This window comes from Amblyomma americanum, chromosome 7, assembly GCF_052857255.1.
Source record: "Amblyomma americanum isolate KBUSLIRL-KWMA chromosome 7, ASM5285725v1, whole genome shotgun sequence".
Classification (NCBI taxonomy): domain Eukaryota; kingdom Metazoa; phylum Arthropoda; class Arachnida; order Ixodida; family Ixodidae; genus Amblyomma; species Amblyomma americanum.
In genome coordinates, this window is record NC_135503.1 from 6,623,890 (window position 1) to 6,629,335 (window position 5,446).

General features: G+C 48.4%; 1 non-coding gene across 1 annotated transcript; it reads right to left on the reverse strand.

The window, feature by feature from the left end:
* Positions 1–609: 609 nt before the first annotated feature.
* TRNAS-ACU (transfer RNA serine (anticodon ACU)) lies at positions 610–681 on the reverse strand. Its single transcript has one exon. It is a non-coding gene; the product is annotated as a tRNA-Ser (tRNA).
* Between the last annotated feature and the right edge of the window lie 4,765 nt (positions 682–5,446).

The window sequence follows — 5,446 nt, forward strand, 5'->3', positions numbered from 1 at the left end:
CGGAGTGATAATCGCATCATGACCGTGATAAACTCATGGTCGTGAAAAGCTATGTGGATACTAAAACTTCGCTTTGATTCTCAGATGAGACCTGTCGGAGTCGTTTTTCTTTTCTCTTCTTCAAATTCCTATGGCACTAGACAATATTCTACCAATAATGGTGTAGTTTCTGGAAGTGCCACTAGCAGCAAGCATAGGCATGGCAATCGTGGCGAACACTTGAGTGATTTCGTAGTTACGTCAGAATACTAAATCTTCCGTTCCATGTTTGTGGGCACCAGAAAGTGTTCTATCATGTGCGGTTGATTCATTTTTGCACGCAGAAGTAAAATTAATTTGTGCTATCCATTCGTTAGAGTGCTTCGTGTACATAATAATAATAATTGGATTTTGGAGAAAGGAAATGGCGCAGTATCTGTCTCATATATCGTTGGACACCTGAACCGCGCCGTAAGGAAGAGATAAGGGAGGGAGTGAAAGAAGAAAGGAAGAATGAGGTGCCGTAGTGGAGGGCTCCGGAATAATTTCGACCACCTGGGGATCTTTAACGTGCACTGACACCGCACAGCACACGGGCGCCTTAGCGTTTTTCCTCCATAAAAACGCAGCCGCCGCGGCCGGGTTCGAACCCGGGAACTCCGGATCAGTAGTCGAGCGCCCTAACCACTGAGCCACCGCGGCGGGTCATGAATGCACACGCTGCTACAACTAAATACCTGCTAATAGCGTGCGTGCACTGGGTGCAGAGATACTGCGGCAAAGCCACTGAAACCGCACCAAAATATAGTGGCTGTCTCCGCTAAGTGACACCTCCTCACAGTGCCCCTTAATGCAGCATGATTGATTGAATGGTTACCGCATGTGTCTTACTTTTGTGTTAACTGCAGACACAGCGAATGATCATGAATGAATGAAGAGAAAAGTATACAACAGCTGCATCTTACCGGTACTTACCTACGGGGCAGAAACGTGGAGGCTAACGAAAAGGGTTCAGCTTAAGTTAGGGACAACGCAGCGAGCCATGGAAAGAAGAATGATAGGTGTAACGTCAAGAGACCGAAGGCGGGAGGAGTGGGTGAGAGAACAAACGCGGGTTAATGACATCCTAGACGAAATCAATAGGAAGAAATGGACTTGTGCAGGGCATGTAATGCGAAGACAAAATAACCGGTGGTCCTTAAGGGAAATAGTTAAGGGTACGAGTAAAGGGAAAGCCTAACCCACTACGCATCACGTCATACACTTAAGGTGGAGCTTAAAGTGTGCTCTGCACTTTTTTCTTTTCCTTTCGTTTCGTTTCGTTTCCTTTCCTTTCCTTTCCTTTCCTTTCCTTTCCTTTCCTTTCCTTTCCTTTCCTTTCCTTTCCTTTCCTTTCCTTTCCTTTCCTTTCCTTTCCTTTCCTTTCCTTTCCTTTCCTTTCTTCTTTTCTTCCTTTCTTCCTTTCTTCCTTTCTTCCTTTCTTCCTTTCTTCCTTTCTTCCTTTCTTCCTTTCTTCCTTCCTTCCTTCCTTCCTTCCTTCCTTCCTTCCTTCCTTCCTTCCTTCCTTCCTTCCTTCCTTCCTTCCTTCCTTTTTGCTTTCCTTCTTCTTTCCCTCCCTTTCACTTTTCTTTGCCTTTATTTTTTCTGTCTTTGTTGCTTCCGCTTTTCCCCTATATTCCTTTGTTTTACTTGCTTTCTGTCTTCCTCCTTTTATTTCATACCCTCTTTCTTCACTTTTTATTTTATTTCTTTCTGTCCTTCTTTCATTATTTCACCTTCTATCTTATCTGCTATCTTTCCTTCTGTCTTGGTTCCCTACTACCTGTCTTTCGATATCTTTTTGTTTGTCCCTTTCTTCACTCTTTCTTTTTTTTTTCCTTTCTTTATCTTCCTTTCTCTTTCTTTCCAAGCGCCTTTCGACCTGCGCGAATCGTGTCAGAGTGGAATGCTGGTCAGCTACGTCGGTTAAACAGGCCTGGTGGGATCCACGTCGTCACAGCTAGCAGCTTGTGAAACCGGGCTTCTGAATGCTTTGAATTCACCGTTGCCCCGGTCCGGAAGCCTCCGCACGCGCGCAAGCGCGGATGGTCTCGAAAATCGTGGGAAAAAACGAACGCCAGTGAAAAAAGGTCAGCTGCCGCGGCAGCGGCTACAGCGGCAGCAGCAGCAGCGTGAAATTGATGCGCGCCCACCTTCCCGTCGCCGCGGTTTCCGGCCATAAAAGAAAACCAGTTCTCAAAAACAAAGTCGGCTCATCGCCGTTGCATCGGCATCTCCGTCCGTTATTACCGACATATTTTCTTGCTTATTCTACCCGATTCGTTCTCGATGCAGTGCCCCCGCGAACCGCGCGGTCGACTCGCTCGTTATTTCTCGAAAATCCGCAGTAGATAAGTGCCCGCATACCCTTGGACTTATTTTTATTTGTCGAACCTCGCTGGGGTCTCTCGTATATTTACTACGGGGCGTACGCTCCGCGGTGGCTGTACGGATTTGATTTGACTCGCCACGAGAACATCTCGCTGACCGCCCGCATAATGTCAGCGTTGACGTCATCGCCGTCATCTTCGTGGCATTTGTTGTTGTTGTTGTTTTCGTAGAATCCTGCTCCATTCAAGCCGGTCTCACCAAGGCGGAAAAGAAAGCTGGCGAAAAGCGGCGAGCAGTGTTGTGATGGATGGCTTCATTCTTTCCCGCGCGCAGGTTCGCAAGGTTATCGCGAGCACTAACGCCGCAGCTTCGACGGCAATTCCATCACCGCTGGCGCGCTGCACTGTTGCATAAGCAAGTGCGCGCGTCTGGTGATGAATGCGAGGCGTAGATTCCTTTCGTCCACGCACGCAACCAGTTTCCGTCGTTCATACTTCGACGCTTCCTGGCCTTTACCTCTGATACTGCACCTCGTTAGCCAGAAATGCTGTGATTCATACTTCCTGCTCATTGCTTAGTTGCATGCTGTAACAATGTAGACCTACTTACGCGCACACTACGCTGATGTCCTAAACCCGAGGCAGTACCTCTCTCAGCGAAGGCTAAAGTATTCGCAGCTGTACGTTATGACAAAGCGAGGCTTACGCGGTTCGAGTGCACCACGAACGGCATCGTGGGACGTCATGCCACCATCACGCAGGCGCTGCATGCTATGGAGAACGCCGTTTCTTTTTACCTTTGCCGTGGAAAGCATCTATTTCACTCATCCTACGTGTACGGGCGGAGGCTGACAGCTCAAGCCGTTCCTCCGGAAAGACGCACCCTGCGCTAAAAAGCGGACCACGCACGCACACACGCACGCACGCATGCGCAGCTTTCCGCCGTGACTTCTTGCGTGACGCTTTCTTTCGTCAAGGCCTCCCACCACAGTTAATATAGGGAATACTGACTGTTAACGACGACTTTTTCTGTTGACGATTAGTACGGAGTATTTAGCTCACGCGCCACTGCAATAGTGTAGCCGTATGGTGTGCACGACACACAGCCGAGTTAATGTGCAGTTCATCATCTATTTAAGGTGGCGACTCCTCCTGGTGTATATGTCGCCACCCTGCCAACGGTCCCGGACGTTCGCTTTGAACTGCTTAATTAAAAGTGGTACGGAATTAGGGGATTTAGTGGCTCAGCTTTTTTATGCAGCTTGTCAAGGCAACACCTTACCGTGAAATAATAGTTGTTTAGATAAGCGTTGAGGATAAGAGGGGGGGGGGGATTAACGAATCATGGCCTTGCTGGCACGTCCTCAGTAACATTCTTCCCTTACTATTTGTTGCTTTCATGTCTCGAATAATGCACTTTTACTGACCTTTAACGCATGCTGGGAGAGGCGAGAAGCGGGTACAAGTTCATACAACCCGACCCGTATTATCGTAATTTCAGTCTACTTCTTTACGAAGCTGAATTCAGAAGTTCAATTTCTGTTTCATCTCCCAGCGCGCAGCAAAGCGGCTCGATACGCAGGCCCCACTGCAGTAGTCAGATCATGGCAGCGTTGGTATTTTCTTTGTTTGTTTGTTTGTTCATTTTATTTTGACAGAACTGGGTGTACAGTACAGGACCGAATATCACAGATGTGTATAAAGCACTGCCAAGGTCGACGAGGCACAAGGCATTTAGTGCACGCGAGACTAGGCCTCTTCTCCAGAATATTGCATCAGGACAGACAGTTTAAAGCCTGCATTTCTACTTTGAGTCATTCCCGCACAGCAAGGCGCTGTGTTCGTGTCCAGGGTCTGCGTCACGGGGACGCCAGCACAGAGGATCATCTACGCTCGTGCAAACTGTACGCTTTCGGGTATGCCTCTACCCTTCTCATGAGGTCGTGATCGCGGCTAGGAAGCTTTCACGCCTCCGTTCAGCTCATGGGGTCCGCCATTGTTCTCACCTCATCGCACGTTGCTCGCTGAGTGGCCGCGATTCTGCCGCGTGACCAGGTGAGCCGAAACTCATAAGATGCCCTCTAACCCTTCGCGGGGGACCTGGTACTGCGGCGTCTTTCTGCAGAGCACTAGTTCGTATCAGTTGAACCCCCCTTACGTGCAGGCCAAATTTTTACAAGGGCGAAGCGCGACAACACTCTTGTACTCAGATTGCAGTGCGCGTTAACGGTAGAGTCGACAAAGCTAATCTGGAGGACACCGCTACTGCGGGACTCACAAAATCTACATGAAGCGTAAAATATAAGAGCATATTTTTTTAAACACTGCTACTTGGCTCCTCCTTCCAGCGCGTAAATATTCACGGTAGCCTATAGGAGAAATGTATGTGTTACATTCCCTCATCCCGCTGTTATCACGAAAGTGACATAGGCTGATATGTTCCTTCTTTCCTTCCTTTATCCCTTCCTTCCTTTTTCGCTCCTTTCCTCCCCTCCTTCCCCTTTTATTTCTCCATCCTCATTCGGGAAGCTTTAAAATTTGACACGGACTCGGGGAGACAGACACACAAGACGAGCGCTACTTCCGCCATTTGCTGACCAGCTGCAGATCTGACACCACTGCGGACTTTTACTTTACTTTACTTACTTTACTTACTTTACTTACTTTACTTACTTTACTTACTTTACTTACTTTACTTACTTTACTTACTTTACTTGCTTACTTTACTAACCTACTTACTTACTTTACTTCCTTCTTTCCTTCCTGCCTGGAGCCGCCGCGGTGGCTGAGTGGCTACGGCGCTCGGCTGCTGGCCCGAAAGGCGCGGGTTCGATCCTGGGCGCGGCGGTCGAATTTCGATGGAGGCGAAATTCTAGAGGCCCGTGTACTGTGCGATGTCAGTGCACGTTAAAGAACCCCAGGTGGTCGAAATTTCCGGAGCCCTTCACTACGGCGTCCCTCATAGCCTGAGTCGCTTTGGGACGTTAAACCTCCCACAAACCAAACCAAACCTTCCTGTCTGACTTCCTTCCACCGTCTCTTCCTTCCTTGCTTCCTTATTACCTCTCTCTCTTTTTCTATTACTCCCTCCTTTGTTT